The following is a 21,533-nucleotide window of genomic DNA, read 5'->3' as shown; positions in this document are numbered from 1 at the left end:
TTCCTCTCGCTCCACAGCTTCAACAAGATCTTCCAAAGCAGCTGCCCAAATGGGGAACAGGACTCAAACCTCTGAACCTCAGGTGCACCCCCTATATTATCCCTCAATTCCCCTCCCAGTGACTCGATGCACCAGCACTTTGGGCACCACTTCTGTGCCAAATAAAAACTACAGCACCTTAGCTTGCAAAATAGCAGCCCAGGCTTTTAGTTAGACTTTAATCCTCACCCTGGGGACCAAGGGGACAGCCTTGCCAGGCTCTGACCTTCCTCAAGAGGTAATTCAGCAGGGATTTTGCGGAGAGATTCCGGAATTGCAGGAGACCGCCTGGTTCTGGGGCAGAAAACACGACTTGGGAGTCGCAAAGCTGGCTCCTGTGTTTACAAGAAGATTAATCTTGTGATGATCACGGCTTGTGATGTTTCCCAGGCAGCTCCGCAGACGCGGTGGGGACAAGGCCAGGCCCCTCGAGACCCTCGCTGATAAACAACACTTGTATTTGCGGTGGCTCTTTCCCTGTGGGAGCTGAACCCAGCTCGTCTAAACAGCTTTCTGCAGAGAGTAAATGAATCCATGCCCTCGAACCACGGAGCTGCATTCACCAGTTGTTGTGTGTTGGTAGGCAGGAAGTACACGCCGACACTGGGATGCCCTCTTACGAGTCCCGGTGAGGTGCCAGCTCCTGAAGAAACTATTGGACAAAATGTGCCAGATATGTAGTGTGAACACCATTTTACACCAGTCAGTGGCTCTTTTTCTTGGATCGACACTTGATGTGGTAATGGTTTTGCAAGAGGATAATATTTGTATTTACTTCTATTTTTTTCCTAAACATAACAGACCTTTTTGTTATTATTATTATTATTTTTTTTTTGGCTTAAATTGCCTTTCAAAGGAAGCTTTGATTCCCCTGAGTAGACAGCCACACTCACCGGTGGATGATGGAGACTGGAGAACTGTAAAGACCCTGCTCTCAGAGCCTTCCCAAATCCTCAGCTGCACTTCAAGAGGCCATGCCACATTTGGGGGAAGGAAAGGGAAAATGTGTCAGATCAGCATTAATTTCCAGAGAAGAAAGGGGGCAATCCTTATGTGTGTTTTGTCTGCCATGGTCAGGAAGCGCAGCAGACACATCTCAGCACCAGCATCATCTGCTGGCCTTACTCGTTCCCTTGGGTTGAGGCCCTCTGGAGAGAAAAGATTTTGCAACCACAGCAGAAACGCTTGTGAAATGTTTATCTGATCAGCTACAGGCTTTGAAGGCTTGCTTTGGGAAAGAGTTCTAACACTTCATAATTCAGATGCAACTGGGAGGTTTGGTGTCTCTTTTTTTTTTTTTTTTTGCAAGGGAGGCTTTTCTTTTAGGGCAGCAAAGTGGTGTTTTGTACCAAGAGCTAGGATGAAGTCAGGATGTCACAGTTCACTGAAAATATATGTCCATGTATTTGTGGCCAAAGCCAGAGACGGGGTTACATGCTGTTCCCTTTGCAATTTACATTTCACCTTATCAGACACACTGTCCCGTTCGATCACTGCATAAGCAACCCCTCAAGGAAAAAAAAAAAAAGAAAGAAAAAAAAAAGAAACATATTGATGCTATCCACAGAAACCATCTGCAAAGGCAGATTGAAATGTATGCCCTCTCCCCCTACTTGGCACTGAAAAAAAATAGTATTATCCCTTATTGTCCCTTTCTATGCTCAATCAAGGAGACTCCACTCTCCATTTTAAGGCTCCCTTAAAATCGAGATACAAGCACTGCAGCCGAGGCTTAGCCCAGCCTGAGCCCACCCTGGCGATGAAGATTGTGCACCAAACCTGCTTGAGGCCCCTGGTGGGAAGGTCTCCCAAAACAAGCAATGCTCCCTGCACCTCCTGTCAGCAGTAACTCGCTTAGATGCAATTAATTCCTGCAAATCTCCTGATGAGACCAGTTATCTCCTACAGATAATGCCATAATCTCCTGTAATCTTTGACTGCAGGAAGAATTCCTTCTTTATAACTTGAATTTTCTCTGTGGAGAAGGTGATAATTTCTGCTTGCTTCCTTCGCAGTGCCACAGAGTTGCTCTGGGCCTTCCCCACTTCTCTTTTCCTTGACATTTTGTTGGTTTTTTTGGGGGTTTATTTTTTTCCCCTCAGGTTTCTTTTTTAGAAATGAGCTGCAATTTGACTGTCTTGCTCCTGGTATTGCTTCATCTAGGCAACTTTCATTGCTGAAGCAAACGGGGCTGGAGCTTGAGCAACATGAGCTGAGACCAACAAACGAGATAGCCGAGGCAGGAGCAAGACAATGATGCACAAAAGATGCACTGCTCTTGCGAAAGGGAAATACAAACCGCTGAGGCTGTAAACAAGTGTTTCCTGGCGGATCAAAACCACAACATTGCAGGCAGCAGCAAAGGTTTCAACATTTTCGGGGCCGTGGCATTAAGGATGAATTTAGTGTATTTCGCTTTTGCTGTGACTTAAATTTTTTCATAGTGCCACGAGGCGATGAGCGACAAGCATGGGGTGTTTTAATCTTCCCAGTTCCTCAAAGATATTGAAGTACTTGGAACGTGTTGGGCTCCATGGGATGCTTGAAAATATTCCTTCCAAAGGAAATTAAATTTGAGATACCATTCCTGTAAGCTCTACTAGCTACAAAGCAAAATTTTATTTTGATTGCTTTGATTGTACTGACCATTGTTAAGTGTTTCTAGCAAAAATTGCTATTTATTTACAAGTTTTGTTAGCATTATACCAGACAGCTAGATGGTAATGAGTAAAAGTTGGTGCAAATATTAAGCATGACAAAATCACATTTAGACCCAAAAGGAAAAACAAATCAACCATAAAGAAGCAAAAAGTCCCTGCCCTGAGGAGAATAAAATATCAATGGGTAACTCAGAAAACTCTAACCTAGATGATGGTCTGAGGAACAGAGAGGACAGGATCTGCCCAAGCTCACCTACAGAAGTCACACAGACCCAGGCGATACTGCATTTCCTCAGTCCTATGGCAAGAATTTCATATCAGCATCCCCTTTTTTTCTCAGACTGATGAAATTTTGCTTACATCCAAGGAGGGAACAGTAGATATTTCATGGAGAAAACTCTGCTCCTCAGAGCTGTATCGCCATTTTTGTCCACTTTCTGTGGCGCAGAGGCCACTGAAGACCTGACTTATCCCCTGCCATGTGACAGACTGGCAGTTTTCAGAACTTATTATCAAAGAATTTAGAAAATCTCATGCCGTATGAATTAATTAATTGCTTCTGTGGTAGTACATCTGACACAGTGCCTGCTGATAGGCTGTTCTTTTCTGATGATGGAAAAAAAATACTTGGCTGCATTGTTTTTAGAGAAAATAATGTTCTCTGTTGTTGGGAAGGGAAAGGATAACATCTTGGTCCACCACAGCACTTGCCTGTTTCCTCTGGCCTCAAAGAAAGCTTTCCACATAGCATCCTGAGGTCAAAGTATGAGTCTCACCTTCCTATGCACACATCTCCACACTGAGAACATCCCACTGAGGATTCATGTAAACTGCTCACAACTTGCCTGCAAACAGAAAAGATACTCACGGCTTTCATTTCCAGCAGCTAATCACCACTGGTCTGCAGAAAAAAGCCCTTGCCTCATTTTTTCCATGCCGGGCACGGCCAGTCCCTGCCACTGAAGAACCTGAGCCTGACAGCTTAGCAGGGACGTAAAGAAATTATAGAGGACAACTATATCCAGAGTTATCTAAATCAACAAGAGCACTTGGAAGAGTTATGACATACATTTCAGGTTGAAGCTGACTTTTACCTACTGCGGGCTGAAATATTTTTCTGCAGCAGAATAGCCTGAGAACAGGTTTGTAAAGGGCTTTCTATGTTTTCCCCTGAAACACTGAGTAATGACCACCCTTGTCGACAAGAAACCAGCTACACGAACAGTTGGTCTAATCCTGGCTTGCAGCCCCTGGTTCTTAAAGGTTTCAGGTGTGTATAAATATATGCATATGTAAATATATATTTGTGTGTAGTTTAGCAGAGAAAATGAAGGGCAGATGCTTCTTAAAACTCATAGGCAACCCGAACATCCTCACCAGAGTTGTACTCAAGCTAAGCTGTTATTATTCTCAGTTTTATTTGGATTTTACTTTAATCCTGAAGAATCCCGTAAAATATACCTTCCTGGAAAATATAATGCGAAAGGATCCTTTTGAAGCACCCACTGTCCTTGCCAATGAGCCGCAAAAGAGGGAAAAGACATTTGGAAACTAGTGTTCAGAGACTGGGCAAGAGGACTGGAAACTCTGCAGAGATGCTGTTCTGTTGTCCTGTCCTGTTTGTCTTCTTTTCCTCTTCTCATTCAGCTGGCCAGTGGTTGAGACGAAGTGTTTTGACTCTTGTGAGTCACACTTACCAGAAACATTTCACTTTGGGCATTTCCTTGTGGTTGCCATGCTCCCGGTCCCCCTTCTTTCTGCCTTTCCCATTTAAATAGAAGGACACCAACTACTTTGTGGAAATATGACATGTTCTTGTATGAAGAGCGCTGCATTGGTCATGCCCAAACCTTTCCATTGCAGCAATCCAGGAACAACTGTAAATAACGTTTGTGATCAGAGCAGAAGCTGCAGGATGAGCCACTAATGCCTGAGAGGTTCCTCTGTATGGCTTAAGCAGCTCCCAATTCACGGGAAGGGGATGGTTAAAAAGTGGGAGAAAGCAAAGTTTGGCTCTGCGCCAGACTTGTATCTGTGCTGGAAGCAGGGAAGAAAAAAATACTGATTTTCCACCACCACCACATGGGAAAACAGCCATCGTTTCCTCCAATCTTGGCTGTTATCCTCCAGGGTAGTGTCGTTTGCTCGCGAGAGGAACTCTCCCCACGTACAGGCAGCTTCTCCAGGGGTTTCTGAGAGGGCAGAAAGATTACACAGCCAGCAAAGCGTCGTGGAGAGGGAAGGAAACACTTACCCTGCCCTATCTGCACCCCACAACCTCCTCGAGCAGGGTGTGCCCTGCCTCCGGCTTTGGGGGCTGATTTCATGGAAAGTCCCTCGGGACTCGGAGCTACCATGAATCACAATCCCCTTTCCTTTTTTTCCAAAGTGGCAGCAGCTTTCAGCTCATGGTCCTGGCCAAAGCACCCAGTGGAGCTCTTGTGCCCACCTCTGCCCTCTCCTGGAGGCGTGATGGAGAGCGTGGCATCCCTCCAGATTTCTGATATTCAATACCAAGAACTGCATGGTAGCCGACGGAGATCCACCAAACAGCCACGGGGAGAATGGCACCAAGTTGCTTCTGATCCACCAATGCAAACATATTGACAGATATCCTAATTATTAGGGAAGTTCTGAAATTCAGAGCTCGGAGATGGGTGAATCCTCAGCTACCACGACCTACCCTCCCCTAGATTTCTAAATTCGCATTCTCCGTCTGCCAGCTCTCGCTGAGTGGCTCCCAAACATTTTGGAGGAAGGAGCCTCTCCCTGTCCTCAGCATTGCTCATTTTTCAACAGATCTGCAAGTGAAGGATGGTGTCTTGAAGGTCACCCTACAGGGTCTAGCAGACAGCCAGCAATCTTCAAAGAAGACCGGGAACTGCTGCGCAAGTGGAAAGTATTAATAAGCACATGTTGCAAAGCCGTGTGTCTCCACCCAAAAACTCAGTGGGGTTATTCTTTCTACAACAGCCTACCTCAGCCTCCGAGCTACCATAACTGCCGGAGGCCTGGATCATGACTGCTGCCTTTTGCAGCGTACACTATAATTTATAATAATATATTACAAAAACAACCCTTCCTGTGGCTTCTGGTTGCGGTAACAACTTGCCTCACACCCTGACAGGCAGTCGTGTTTGTCCTATTGATGCTCTGACTTCTCAGATTGCCAGGTTGCTCCCTGAAGATCCTGAGATTTCCTGGCCCTAAGAGGCTCATTTTGGTCCATGGAGTCCAGCAGAGCATGTCTGCACCCAAAATTTTCCTCATTTTGCTCAATAACCTTGTGCTGAATTTTCATCCTCCTACCTCTGCAATCTGTAAAAGAGGCTTTCCTGGGTTATCCCTTTCTTGTTAGTAATTGATCCAAGCCCTGCAGATCTGTTTTCAGCCTCATTTTAATTTGTCTGGACTGGAACATGAAGTTCAGACCTTTATTCAGACTCTGCTATATTTAATTTCCCATCTGATTTAAGGCTCAGATTTTCCAGAAGGAGCCCAGCTGACATTTTCAACTGTGCACCATTCCCAGCCGAGGTCAGTGGACCAGCTCACACCCCTTTAAACACTGAGACATGCAACAACATTTCCAGGACAACTTCAGCATCCTGGACTTTGACTCCAGAATTGCCTTAAGTGACAATAATTCTCACCCAAGAGGGCTGGGTGTGTTTCCCCGTTAGGATAGGAAAAAGTGTGTTGTGACACTCAATGGCCTCAAACCTGGCTGAGGGTGTGAGTCTGGTTTGAGTCCGGTTTGAGTCCTGGAGTCGGTCCCTGGCCATCTTTGGTACAAATTTCACCCAAACCTCAGGCTGCTCTCATTTATGCTGAGAGTTGGGCTGAATGCCAGGCCAGCTCAGGATGCAGAGAGTCACCAAACAACTGAGAGTCACATTCTGTCCTTTGTTCTGGCAGTGATGAATCCGTTCCTGCACATGTCAGCTACACAACGAATACTTGAGGTAGGCAGCAGAAAGTGAAATCATCTTGTGACGTGCCTTAATTAAGCCTGTGGTTTCGACTACATGCCTGCTGACAATTTAAGCCCGGGGGCAGAAATCTGTTAACTTGACTCCTTCGGCTAAAAGAGAAAAACAGTGCAAACCAGAAAGATTTCTGGATTCTTGGGAGTTCATCTTAAGGGCTAAAGTTTTCTTTGCATTGTTCCATAGTTCACGATCATTTCATTGAAAAAGCAATGCTGGCTTTCTAAAAAGTCAGAATCCCTGCCCAAAAATCTAATTGGCCAGAGCATTTTTGATCAGCTGCAGAAAGGCTCTGAAGTTATCTCAGGTATTGCTGCAGGACCCTCTGCAGCAGACGCAAACTGGTGTCCCAACTCAGCCAAGCACCAGGCATTTTGGGGAGGTGCAAGGCATAACATAAAGCAAAAAGAAGAAGGTGGAGGCAATGAATCGCTGGCCTCTGGGCTGGTCATCAGCCCTACTCTCACTTTTCTCATGCAGCTCCGTGGGAGGTGTTTCTGTGGGACATGATAATAAAAGCTGGGATGTTTTTCCACCCAGATTTTTTCATGCTTTGCTTTTTGCTGTAGATCCCAGAGACCAGATGTCTCACATTAAAGAAAGAACAACTTACTTAACTTCTCTTTGGGGACATTTTGGGGAAGGAAGGAAAACAAGCAAAGAAAGCAGGAGAGCAGCGCTGCCCTGGGGTTCCTACCTTCTCTGGGCTTCGGGATGCTTCTGCATCCCCCAGCTCTGCCCTGCAGCTGTCCTGTACCTGGGATTGACCTGGCTACGTGGTTTTCCTGAGGACCTTTGTCCCGTACCTTCTGCATTTGGGCAGAGCCCTCTCTGGACCGGCTTTGCATGGCATCACGAGGGATGATGTAGCTCCATCGGTGCAGCTGCCTCGGCTCTGAGAGCAATGAGCCATGGCAGCATGCTGCGGTGCCTGCTGATGGCAGATGTGTTAGTCTTCTCGATGTTTTTTGGGCTTCTGTGGCTGGCTGGGGTCATCTGCTCGTCCTTGTAACATGCTGACACCGAAGGCATTGTCTTGCACAATGAATCCCTGTGCACAGCAGAGGTGTTTAGTCCAGCTGAAACCCACAGGACATCCATCCCACACTCACCGCAACCAGGAGGCAGACCTAACAAAATAAGGCTGTGAGCAGCGAAGACAAAACCCTCAAAACCCATCCGGTGTTACTGGAAGGGAGCGAGACCTCAGGCATTTTGGTGTCCTGGTGGAGAGCTGGCATGTCTTTAAGGAACAGACTTCAGCTCATGCTGCAGAAAAAAAAGGGAAAAAGGCAATGATCCATAGAGGTCTGATATGGCAAACTGCTTCCAGGGTCTCTGCTCTGGTGATAGGGTTAAGTGAGAGTAAGGAGCAGGTCAAAGCAACCAGGCTCCTGCTGGGACTTTGATTATGTGCAGGGACAGCAGATGAACGGCAGCACAGGGAAAGCCTGTGGTTGGTAAAAATCATCAAATCACAGGATCAGCCAGGCTGGAAAAGAGCATAAAGAAAAGAGCACACCGCAGACAGGGCCAGACAAGAAGGCTTCAGAGGTTTTCCCTGAAATAACCACGTAAAAAAATGAGTTTCTGGGGCAAATACTAAAGACGTAGACAGGGAGACTTTCTGTATTGCCATTGTAAGCAAGCAACAAGGGGTAATGATGGAAGCAGAGCATCCATCCTTCCAACACCAACACATCAGTGGGAATCCATGCAATTGCTTGGAGCCGGGTAATGGGATGGAGAGGTTACTGCAGTACCAAAAAGGGGCCTGGCCTTTCCGTTCAGTGAGAAAGACACAATGAGAGCAAGACAAACACAACCAGCAAGCGCAGGGGTAGTAGTATACCCCCTTAGCTGCAGCCCACTTTGGGATGAGTTAATTCCTACACTTGGGGGCATGTTGTGGTTTAACCCGGCTGGCAGCTAAACACCACACAGCCGTTCGCTCACCCTCCCCCCTCCCTCTCTGGGATGGGGGAGAGAAACGGGAAAGTGAAGCCTGTGAGTTGAGATAAAGACAGTTTATTAAGACAGGAAAATAATAATAACAATAATAATAATAATAGTGATAATGGTAATAGTATTAACAATAATAATGTGTAAGAAAACAAGTGATGCACAATGCAATTGCTCACCACCCGCTGACCGATGCCCGGCCTATTCCCGAGCAGCCGGCCCCCCCACCCCGGCCAGCCACCCCTATATATTGTTTAGCATGACGTCAGATGGTATGGAATACCCCTTTGGCCAGTTTGGGTCCTGGGTCTGTCCCCTCCCAGCTCCTGCTGCACCCCCAGCCTGCTCGCTGGCAGGACAGAGCAAGAAGCCGAAAAGTCCTTGGCCTGGTGTAAACACTGCTCTGCAACAATTAAAACATCAGCATGTTATCAGCGCTCTTCTCATCCTAATCCAAAACATAGCACCCTACCAGCTACTATGAGCTACTTAACTCTGTCCTAACTGGAACCAGGACAGGGCAGTAACAACTTCAAACCCTCACAGGTACTGCTGAGCTCTAGGTAACAAGGCTCTCAAGGAAAAAATACCTAAAATAACCATAACAACCAATTCTTAAATAATGTCAACCCCTTCTGTCCTGTGCCTGACGTGAGTGCTGCTTGCTGCAGCCTTTCTGGACAGAACTGAGCACTGCACAGCACAGGTTTGGGGATCGCAGAGAATTTCGGGGATGCGGACATGTCACACAGGTAGGTCTGAAAGCAGCACCTTCCGGCAGCCACTCAGGATCACAAACATGAGATGCTGCCCCATTTTCTCCAGGACTATCACTTCTACAATCCAGTGCTCCCAAATCCTGGTAAGTGAGGGCAAGGAATACAGCCTGCCATGAACCACAAGTTCCTCAACGCTTCACAGCTTCCTTCAACCTTCTGGCATTTGTGTCCTCCTACGAGAGTCCTAGCAGAGCTCGTTTCCTCCACCTTTCCTAAAGTTATTTAGGAAAACACTCCATTAGGCATCAGCTACTCTGTTAGGATTTATTAGCTCCCACTGGGAGAGAGGAACAGAGATTCACATGAGTCATTAAGTTTAAGCCCTGCCGGCAGGATGGACATGAAAAATGATATTTTAGTAGGGTTTGCATTGGCACTGCTTACCCACTTAAACGCTTATAGTATAATTACTACGGGAAAAAGGATGTTGGATGATTTCAGAAAAAAAAAAGAAAAAAAGAAAAAAACACACAACCCAAACACAAAAATCCTCCGCAGAACCCAAATACACTACACGCATTTCTGCAAATTCTTTATGGTGGGATTGGCTGCTCTGCTAAAACAAGTTACAGGGATCAGGTTGTCTGTGTCCTCCAAAGCAAGACCCTACTCAGAAGCTTGATTTTTTTTTGATTTGGGGGTTGGACCTGATGATCTCTTAAGGTCCCTTCCAACCCCTACAGTTCTGTGATTTTACTGCAAGGGCAAGCAAAAAAAGCCAACTGCTGTCTGCTGCAGAGGCCATTATTGTGAACGCAGACATGGTCAAAATTTGTTCTCAGGATATCCTTCGTGGGGCATAAATGACAAACTCCAAAGGATGCTTGGGCTGAATCTTGGTTTTTAATTTCATTCAATATTAGGAAAATTGAAAATTTTAACCAAATGGAATTTGGCTAAAAAATCAGAAAGCATTCAGGCAATCCATGAATGATTTTATTTTCTTTCTGGTATTTTTGTATATTCTGTTCTATATTTTGGTATTTCTTTTGGCTATTTTTCACCTCTCTCTGTCTTGTAGACATGCAAACATACTCTGCCAGCTGGCCAGGCAACAATCCCTTTTGATTTAGTTAAACAGAAATGGTCAGAGGAGCCACAGCTGATGGGGGTCTTCATTCCAGGCTGACGTGGGATATCCACGGGGTGTGTGGGGTGCTCACAGCCCATGGAGTACAGGAGCTAAAAGGCAGTGGCAACATCCAGCTCTAGGTCCTGAGGGGCTTGTGGCACTCCCTGAGGTCCCTCTGCAGCAGATAACAAATCCCAGGTGGCCTGAGAGCATCCCAGTCCCAGCCATGACCCGCTGGCGATGCAGAGCAAGTGCAAAGAGGCCATCGACCCCGTTACGCAAGCCCAAAAGGAGCGAGCGTGAGCACCTGAGCCCATGGCTCCTGCACAGCACGTAGCCAAAAAACCTCCCTGGCAGACAAGCAGTGCTTTGTACGGTGTTGGGAAACACAGGTCCCTGCTCCTGGGCTCAGCCAGAGCCTGATGGCCGTCGGAGCGATCCCACCAGGGTGACGGGAGAAATTCATCACATTAAGAAAACATGCTATAATTAGAAATGGGTTAAAAACAGCTGGACAGACCTCATTACTTGTTTTTTGTTTGCTTTTGCAAAACCAATACCAAGAATGGTTTGGCTTCAGGCCTCGTTTCTGAGCTCATAGTGTTCATGGGTGGATCTGGGGACCAGAGGAGTGGTTTCTGTTAAGAGCTGTCGGCAGAAAAAGAGCAAACCATCACCCGTTTCAGCGTGCTCCTGTGTTTGTAGAGCTGAGCCCGCTCTGACGATCACCGCTCGTGTCACTGCTGGTTTGGAAATGAGGTGACTGAGTGAAGCTGTGGAGCTGCTTCGCTGCACTTCAGGGCTGGGTTATCCCCTCCGTATTCAGACCGGGGCTCTGCAGAAGATGCTCACTCTGTAGGGTGTCAGTAGACTGACCCAAGGCCCACCAATACCTTATTCTGCAGGCTGCTCAGGTGTGAACAAGGGGCTTGGTCAGGCAGATGAGAGCTGCCCCCCTGTTCAGGCAGCTCCCCCAGTCCCACAGCACAGCGCTTGACATTTATTGCAGCTCCTCTGGAGAGGGATGCTGCCAGAAACAAGTTCCCAGCAGCAAGACAGGACAAGGAAAAAGGATCTAGCAGTGGTGGTAACTCCCCTTCTGCCATGCTTTCTCCTTCCTCCCACTCACATCTATACAAATCCACTCATAGGTGATTATCTGACCAAAGTCTTGTCAATTTTACCCAGAGATAACACTACTGACTTCAGTGACATTGTTTGAGCCTCGCCTACGTCACCCGACAATCATATAAACCCCCGTGTTTTAGGAGCCCTATAAATTTCTAGCTAACGTGGAATATGACAGGGTTAAGTGCTCTTACTGCTGCAGGATTTATTGTGGGCCCTGCAAGCTCAACCTAATCCAGGAAAAGGCTTAATCACAAAGTTATCTTCCACGCTGCTGGCACCCATTGGACTATGTCTGCATACACACATGGCTTCATAAAGCATTAGTCAGTAGAAAGACACATTTTTTTTCAGTGTATTAGCTTTTAGGGAAAATAACCTCTCAGCTGTTTGCCATTTTACCATTCCGGTATCAAGTGATGGAGTCTTATCATTAAACATCTCCTCAGGCCTTATCACTATCGCATTCCCACATCAGCTGCCTTTTTTAATGAGCTGTGGGGAACTATCGAAGTCTCACTGCAAGAAGGATCTCATCCTTAGCCATTCGTTGTTCTTCACAAGCATTGAAGTCCTTTGGCTAAAAGATCTGCTTCTCCCTGCACGACAGGCTGATCCACAGGGAAATGTTCTTCCCTTCTTGCTTTTCTCCTGCCCTCCCATTTGATCGGCAGAGCTGTACTATTAATGGTGCTAGACCAATTATTGGCAGCTGCTGTTGAGCCAGAGCTATCCTGATTTTGCTAATCAAGGATCTGATCTAGGAGCTCCGAATGCCTCCGCTTGCTCAAGCAAAGCTACAAAGCTGTAGCTGTGGCTCTGCCAGCTCTCACCGGCTCAGTTGGTCGAGCCTCAACTCAACTCAACTCTTCCTGGATGGGAGTTTTCCAAGAAAAATCCCGCCAGGAGCCAGCCCTCCAGCAGTGTTCGTGGGCACCGTGCTGTCAGAGGAGCCGTATTTCAGATGTGGCCGTAGCCAGGCATGAGCTCAGGACTGACTCAAAGGGAAGGATACCACCCCCTGAATCACCAGCGCTGCTTCCTGCAAACCTTGAGGTTTCCTGGCTGGACATCAGAAGAGATCGCTGTTCCTTCGGACATTTCTATTTGCCCTGGGTAATTTTCCACTGTGCCAGACTTCCTCGGATTTTTCTCATTGCAACAAGACAGGCAGGGACCCCACTTTTGGGTTAGGAGATGCCGAAGGTCCTGGGTCCCCTCACAGCACCCCCAGGCCAAGTCTCACGTGGGAGCTCAGTCCCCATGGCTGAATTTCTCTAGAGCTTCTCCAAGAATATGGAGAGGCAAAAAGAGGGAAAAAAAGGAAAATGCAGAGGGAAAGGGACCAAAGCCTCCATTCCCAACAGCTTACTTCCTCCAGAGCCTGTGCCTGGCCTTCCTCAGCAGGTTCTTGTGCAGAAACAGCTCAGCACCCAGCTTGCCACCTGCCGGGAGCACCCTACGAGACCAAAGCACGTCTTCTTCCTCTACCCTGACCCTCGCAGGGAGCTCAGACACGGCACCCAGCTTCCTCCAGGGCTGCTCCCTGTTTTGGTGCTTCTCCCTGCTCCGCGCTTCTGGGCAGAAGGAAATTGCAGCTGTTGCTAGTAGCTCTTTCCCTTCTCCCTGTGATATAGGAAAACAACTTTCTGACAAATTGAGGAGCCTGAGGGTTGGTAACATACCTACTAAAGGCAAGCTGTGGTTCTTCATGAAGGCTTCTTTTGCAGCCTCTTTCTGCTACAGTTTATTAAAACACCTCCCCACATCAAAAAGCAACTGAGATACCCAAAACCTGATTGAATTTGGTCATTGGCAACCTGCTGCAGCTGACCCTGCCCAAGGAGGAAGGTAGGACTGGAGGGAGAACGCAAGCGGGCTTGCTGCCCCTAGGAAATGGGCAGTTTGTAGGGAATACAGCAGGACAGGGTTTAGGAGGAGGAAAACAGAAACTGGATAGGAAAGCCCCTTAGTAAAAAAGTTCCCAGCCCTGATAAGGGACTCCAGAGACAAACAGATGTAGTGGTTTCAATGTTTGCCTGTCCCAGGTGCCTGCTGCTGGGAAGCATTATTCCAGTAAGGGAAAAAGTAACAGTGCAAATAGAGGCAGGGGAATGACAAAAGGTGATTGTCTGAAGGCTAGAAAAGGAGGCACGTTTCGTGTTTTGGAGAGCTAGGCTTCCTGAGATAACTCCTCTGCTGATTTTAGAAGCAGATCCTTTCCCTAAATATTTTGTTAAGGAAGGCGTGCCTTCAAATATGCCCTTAGTCAGCTTAAAAAAAACATGTACTAGCAAACGTATTGTGGTTCTCAGGCTGTCTAAAAATCAATTTTGGAAGGGAATCGAAACACTGGCATGGCTTTAACGAAAGAGATCACCATCCTGGTCCCCATGCCAACATTTGGTAAGGTAGATCTGGTCTACTGGCCACCCCAACCGATGCCATGCTAAGCCTAGATCATATTTAATCAGGAAACTGATTTCCATTCCCACTATTTCTTGCTGCATTATTTACTACAAAAGATACTGCAGCCAACGCTTGCATGCCTCAGCTCTTCTTCAGTCCAGCAGGAACTTTGGAAAACCAGAGAAAAGGCGCAGATTTGCATGTTTTGCTAAGGCCAGAAGGGACTCCTTCGCTCACACACCTTCCCCTCTTCCATCCCCCAGGCCAGCGAGCTCTGCTCCAACTTCTCCGTGGGTGGGCAGCGCCTTGCCTTCCTACCCAAACCACCACTGACAAGCCCAATACCCTGAGGCTGACCTGGGACAGATTTTTCGAGCACATTCTTCAAGTGAACTCTGATGTAAATACTTGTCCTTAAATCTCGATACCCTCTGTGCTTCCAAACATCACCGCACTGAAAAGCAAAATAGATCCTCCTGCTTCTTACCGCTTGCACAAAGCACAAATACTGTGCTTTCTGCACAGAAAAAATGGGCCGGGGAAAGGTCACCGAGTAGTTTTGCACATCCCAGAGCAGCCGCTTACGCAGAAGGGCTTCCTTCCTCCTCCTCCTCCTCTGCGGGCGTGCTGCAGGGCATGTGGCTGCTCGGGGGGAAAGGGCACGGCTCCGGCCCTCTCCCCCCAGCTGGTGGCACCCCTGTGTCGGGGCCTTTCGCTCTGCTGGTGACACGGCTGTCCCCTGAGGTCAAGCCAAAACGAGCCTGCCTCGCTTTACTGACTGTGCTCCTTACCCCCCGCCCCTGCCCTGGGTCATCAGTGGCAAAAAGGGAAGTGAAATAGTCAAGTGCAGCTCCAGCTTCTGAATTTTGGGGGATTTTGGTTGAACGCCTACAAAATTCAGGATGTGCTGAAGCCAAGAGACCTGTGCCAGTTGTCCTCAGGAGGTGCTGGGCCAGGCTGCTCCTACACAGCCCCTGTTTGCAAGCATTGCACCCAAAGCCTCGCAGGAGGACGAGGAGGGCATCCCTCCCTACCCTGACCACCCCTGCAGGGCCTCCTGTTTCTTTTGCAAAGGTACCAAAAAGATGTAAGGCCACTGTGCTAAAAGTCAAAGCACCTCGTTTTGGCAAAGCCCTGGCTTTGGAGCTCCCTTCCTCTTCTTCTGTCTGACTCTGGCCTCTGCGGTGACCCGTGTCACTGTCTGGGGGAGCTGGGGGAACGAGGAGGAGGTTTTGGGGGAACACAGGCAGACGGGGAGATACAGCCAATAATATCTGTAAAGTCACAAGCGCTGTGCTGCTGACATATAATCAGCCTTGTCCACGGGCTATAAAGAAAGAAATTCTGCATTTTTTCCCCCTAAGAGCATGCCACTGAAATCTCCCTTTCTTTTTCTTTCATCAGCTCATGTATCTCTTAAACAAACCATTTTACGAAGACGCAAAAACACAAATTCATCACTCTGGCATAACTAGCTGCTGCTTAAAGAAATACATAAGAATAAAAGAAACCCTCACAGAAAAATGAAAGTTCTCCATAAAGCCCCCTTTACTTTTGTTCGGCGCAAACTCCTTTCAGCTTGATTTATGGCCCACTGGAATTTAAAGCTTCGGAGGAGATTAATGGGCTGCTTTCGGGTTACGTCATCTGCGTGGACTGTCAGGACAAGCCTGCTCTGAAATCACAAAGGAAAGCTTGGTCCTGGTCCTCTGCTAAAATATGAGAGCGACTGCTGTTCCTAAGTAACTCGATTGGATAACACAACAGACAGGCTTCGTGAGAAATACAGTTAGGATTTGCCCTGCACGAGCGCGGCGAGCTGCAACAAGGTTTTACACTGCAGGATCAGGCCATGTATTCTGAAACACAGCAGACATGCCTCATTTTTTGCACCACGCTCGGATTGGCTGTGAGAACATTTCTTTCCCATTTTGAACTGTATTTTTTTTTTTTGAGGATTTGAGCACTACGCTGACCCTATTTAGTAGGCTTAGGCTGCGAGTCAATAGTGACAGCGGGTAGGGTGCAGGGGAGGACTTTCGGTCGCAGAAAATCTGCCACTTACCCTGCTGCTGCTGTGACCAAAAGTCCCAATTTCGAGAGGAGCAGCACTTGCTTGTGCCAGGCGCTTGGTTCTGGTGGAGAGGCACCTATGGACACCTTGGACTCGGGATCCCAAAGTTCGAGCCCTGCAGACAAAGCCAGCCAGCTGTCCTTCAAGCGAAACAGTGTGCTTGACTGCTGCGGTGAAAAACCAAAAGGTTTGTTCCCCCACCATGCTCCCAAAAGGAAGGCCGAAGTTGTCGAGCACTGCAGCCACCCTTACAAGCACGTAAAGGACTGTGGAAGCCAACGTGCAGCTTAGGAGCTGCCAAGACCCCAAGGAGCACCCGAGGGCTCCCATGCCCCCCCAGAAGGGCTGGGAGGAGGAAGGACGGCGGCTGGGACTCCTCCTGCACCAGCCTGCAAAGAGGGGACAAGACAGAGCTCCTCATCTGCTAAAGGGGCCGTTTGCTTAAAGGGGGAACATCACCCCATTTCCCTGATGTCCTCCCCGCAGTTGGGCTTGGCTCAGCCTCCACGCGATTCCAGTCCCCGGGGGTATCCAGTTTAGAAAGCAAATTTCTTTACAATGAAACGTATTTGGCAGCCCTGCTGCACATGAAGTTCATCTTCGGGGCAAAGAAAAAAAAGAAAACAACACCTCCAAACCCCGCTAAGCAGTTGCCATGTAATTTATGTCAAATTATTGGTTGCTAGGAGGAACAGATCCAGATTTGCCCACATTTACTACAGAAAAGGGATTATAGATCTTTCCCTCGGCCCATCAGGAGCATTAGCAGCGCTGCTGCTCATTCTGCCAAGGGTCTGAGAAATGACCCTTGGGGGCCTTCGTCCTTCGAGGTTTTCTTTCTTTAACACTCTTGCTTAAAGAAAAAGGGGAATATCAGCCGACTGTACGTGGAGCTCTTGGAAGACCCATAAAATCAGAGTATTTGAGGCAGTAAACATCTCAGATTTTTAAATCTCCAGAGGGGAAGGTGTGAGGAAGTGCAATAAAATCAGAAAAGTAAATATTTCTTAAAGATACAAAGCAAGCAGGAGGGAAAAGAAGAAAAAAAACAAGGAAATTAGAACAGACTTTAAAATATATAGTTCCATAAAAAAAAAACCACTAATTTTTTTAACTTTTGGGGGGGGTTATGGTAACCCAGATCTACTTCTTATTCTACCATACAGAGCTCCCATTGAAGCAGGAGTCAGGATTAATCAGGAATTAGTTGCACTGCTGCTTTCTTCACAACTCCACATCCACAGAAGCGCTCCCGCCTCGCTCCAGCTTTGATCTGAAGGAATTACAGGATCCTACCGAATAAATGGGAGCCAGCTAATCAGCACAAGCCTGTCTACAAAGAAGCAGCAAACATACATTTTTCCAAAAGCCCAGCTCTCCAAAATGATGAATCTTTGTGCCGCATGAGCAGCTGTCGTGTGCTTCTCGCTGGAGGCAAGTCCCTAAGAGCAGGTGAAGACAGATAAATGTGCAGGGAAGGCTACCAGAAAAAGCTGTGGGGCTACCTGCTACAGCACACAGCCAGCTATGTGCTCAGACTCAGGAGGTCACATCAGCTCCTTCTGGAGATACAGGAATTATTTCCTGCCAAATATCACATGACACAAACAATATCCAGCATATACGTGCTGATTTACGAGGCTGTGTGCAGACGGTCAGATGAAGCTCTGGAATTTATGGCCACTCATACTTTGGTCAAGAAAAATGCAGCTGATGCTGTAGCATCTTTAAACCAAAACCACTGCTGAGATGAATGGAGCTACACTGCTCTGACAGGATTTCTGGTCTCTGATCTTCTTAAAAAGCAAGCTTTAGTAGCTGTAGTCTCAAAGAAACCAGGTATTTTCATTGTACCTGGTATCTGCACCTAAGTGAAATGCATTTTAGAAGTCCCATGGAGAAATAATCACTTTTCTATCCTCTATATTCAGAGACCCTGCTTGCAAGGACTTCTCTTCAACAAAGTATCATTATGAATCACACTGGCTTTTTCCAGCAACCTGCAAATTTTTATCCTTGCAATTACTGCAAGTTCTCTACTGCGAATAAAAACACAATTAGGAAAACTTCTAGAAGTCTTACCGCCTGCTCCTTGATGACTATTTCAACACGTGCATGTGACTGATGGCGTGTGTACTGTTTGCAGTGCATTTCATGGTAACCAAGTGAATTTGGGGGCATGAACCACCAACACAAGTTTTCATATGCGTCAGCAAATGAAGGGAAGGGAAAACCCAACCTAAACACACAGGTAGCCCATCTCCAGCTGATCTGTTCCTATGACCACTGCCCCAAAGGCACGTGCAAGTCCTTTGGGATTGCCAGGGATGTCATCTCTTCCCAGGTTTCCTTAGAGACTGGATGAATCAGCCTGGGGGAAAGCAGCTTCATTAACGTACTGTCTTGGCTCCTCAATTAATTAATTCGCTTCCCCTGTCCCTGTGTCATACAGGATTATTAATCTCCTAGCGAGGAGCCTGGGGACCAAAGATTACAGGCATCATTTACAGCCCACTGGGCCAAAGGCGAGCTCTCTGTGAGCTGGACTGGGACCAGGAGCCGTGCAGCAGAGCCGAAACTTTATTCCCCAGCCCAGCCTTTTTGTCTTCAGCACATCTCCCCTCTGGCTGCAAATTTTGGGTTACTCATGTGATAAAAGGTGGTCCTGCTCAGCTCCTCTCCTTTTTGAGCCCATCATTCGGAAAGAGACGCTCTGCTCTGTGTAAAATGCCCTGAACAATGAATGAGAAAAGACGTGGCCACCCTTGATAAAATACTCATCCAAAAGCTGTATAATTCCTGAACATGTGGGCCTTTTTTTTTTTTTTTTTGTAAATGCCATCTAAATTAATTCCTCAGCAGGTTCGTTTTGTTCAGAAAGCAAGGGAATAATATCATAGGCGGTCAGCATGTGCAACAAAATATAGGTTAAAAAGACCAGAAGCACACATGCCCTTAAAAGACATGGTGTAGCTGTTAGATATATTTGATGTAGCTTGAGTTAGATGTGGCCAGAGAAATATTTGATGTTGTCTCAGACTTATTTTCTGTCTAATTTTCTATGTTACCTTTATCTCTTTATCTATCTAATTACGTTAATGTAATCTACTGACTTTTTTGTTGTACTTAATAAAAAAGGCAAAACTCTAAGCCTTGAAGCCACTACAACTTCACTCCAGACACTGTTGCTGGATATTTAGCACGTTAATGTGTAACAGGCTTCACTCACAAGCATGTCCTGCAGCGTAACGGGGCCGGATCCAGATCTGGTGTAATTTGGTGAGGCTCCATTCGAGCAGTACGGAGCTCAGCCTTCCTGTGTGTCTGCTTCTGGGGAAAGCCTTCAAAATCTACAGCAGAGTGGAAAAAAAAAAAAAAAGAGAAGTTCCCTCCCACTCCTTCCAATTTCAACAAGTCGCATTTTTTCATTCATAAGCCCCGGAGCTATTAATAAAATCGCTGAATGAGCCCGGTTAACCCCCACAAGTGACACATACCTTACGCTTTGCAAGCCAGCATGACAACAGTCAAAACAGAAATCAGCCTCTCGATACATCAGCACGCAACGCTGTCTGCAGTTCCCAAAAAAATAAAAAAAATAATTAAAAAAAACTCAGACGACGTCCTATCAGTTGCAGACAGATGAGTCACTGGCTTGAGACGAGCAGACCTAAAGTCACCTCCAGCCTGCAAAACTCTCCTGTCCTTGCTTTTCCTCTCCATCCCCAGGCTTTGTGCCAGCACATGTTAGCCAAGCATCTCTTTGGAGGGCTCTGTGCCCTCGTTAATGCAAACACCTTCCCCTCTTCCCCAGCCTCTCTGTTAACAAACCTGTAGACCCAGCTGCCAGGCCCTGGAGCATCTCTAATTGAGATTTTTGAAAACCCACTGGGTTTCAAAAAAAACATCTTCTAAAACATCCCCTGACGTTTCCTGTTGCTGCCACTTTTGCTTTTGCTCATCGCCCCATCCCTGTGCTAGACCTGCCAGCATTCCCTGGCCCTAACCCTGGCAACAGCCTCCTATTAACACCACCGTTAATTATTTTTTGCTCGCCAAACTACCCCCAGGCTGAGAGTTTCTAATAAGAAAGCACAGCTTCCTAAAGCAGTTCAGCTCCATGGGACGAAGCGGCCCAGAACAATTTCCTTTCCTGTAAAACATTTCACTTTGTAGGAGCTTTTGGTGGCTTTTTGCCATCGTGCAAGCAGGACTGGGGAGGCTCCCCATGCCCAGCGAGGCTTCCCAGCCATTCTGGGGACTCCCAGCAGCAGAAATTGGGGTAAAAAATGAAGGACAGAAAAATGAAGGAGACAGGGCACAGCACCCCCTTTGCCATGGTTAACTTCCAGAAAGGAAGAAATACTCCTTTCTTTCTGGGCAAAGCAGCATCTCATAGAAAATTGCATGTACTCATAATGTTCAATTTTCCAGGAAAAAAAAAAAAAAAGCACCAGGTGAGAAGGGAAGAAGATTCCCCACCTTAATTCAGCCCCTTGCACAGCAAGGCCCTATCCAAAGCACTACCGGTGATGCACACGCTACCCGACATCTCTACTTCCTAATAACACAAATGCCTTGAGAGCTAGCGTGGTCTTCTCTGTGCAGCTTTAATAGCACCTGAAGAAAACCAGCGTATAGGAAGTGAGGCAGGGAATGCTGATGGCATAAAACTAATCGTGGATGCGAGCACTTTATTGAACACCACGTGCCAAATGCTCCAGCACCGGTGGAGGTTTGCCAAGCAAGAATTTGGCACTGTGCACTCTTTTGTCCATTTCTCAGGTTTCTTTAAGCTTCCTCCAGCACTCGTTTCAAGATACCCTAAGCAGGTCTAAGATAGTGATGCCTCTATTAAATATTTATGAAGCAAGGCCATTAGAGTCTCAAGAAATTCATGCGCTGGTCCCAATCCAGCAGAACACTTAGGGAGAATTTAGCTGTTGAGAGAAGTGGTATTTCCACTGATTCCCACTTCGTTTAGACCAGCCCTCGCCGAGAAGGGTCCCAGACCCCCACGTGGCTATGCCCGAGGGGAGAAGCCCCCATAGCTGATGCCACATTTCAACTCTTTTTGGTCTTCCCAACTCATCTCTGACGTTCTGCTGGAGCTAAGGGTCGATGCTGAACGTACGAAGCCACTCGGATCCCTTAATATGCTTTTTAAGCCAAAACCTTTGGATTTCCCCTCATTTTTTTTTCTCCCAGCCAATAAGTAAGGTCACCACGGTTTGCTACAAGCCAGGTGTGATTCTCAGTGTGGTTTTCAACAGCAAATTTCAAGAAGCTGTAGAAACTCACCAAGACCAGAAAGGCCATTGTGGAGCAGGAGGATCAATCACACAAGGGCCCGTGGCTCGGAGTGTTTCCTGCAGTTAATAGCGTGCACTTGTGGATAATTTGACATTTGTCAATGGGACG

At 47.1% G+C, this 21,533-nt stretch overlaps 1 protein-coding gene across 1 annotated transcript in view; it reads right to left on the bottom strand.

Moving 5' to 3' along the window:
• The window catches only part of LOC106034489 (uncharacterized), a 115,651-nt gene that overhangs the window by 55,711 nt on the left and 38,407 nt on the right, over positions 1-21,533 (bottom strand). Inside the window, exons 4-5 of the mRNA XM_066999647.1 lie at positions 19,610-19,684; positions 19,342-19,462 (exon numbers count right to left, since the gene is read on the bottom strand). The gene's annotated coding sequence lies outside the window, so the exon portion shown is untranslated. The remainder of the gene's footprint in view (positions 1-19,341; positions 19,463-19,609; positions 19,685-21,533) is intronic.

This window comes from Anser cygnoides, chromosome 6 (genome assembly GCF_040182565.1).
Source record: "Anser cygnoides isolate HZ-2024a breed goose chromosome 6, Taihu_goose_T2T_genome, whole genome shotgun sequence".
Taxonomy (NCBI): domain Eukaryota; kingdom Metazoa; phylum Chordata; class Aves; order Anseriformes; family Anatidae; genus Anser; species Anser cygnoides.
Note: the sequence above shows the minus strand (reverse complement) of the source record. Positions and strands in the feature narration are given on the sequence as shown.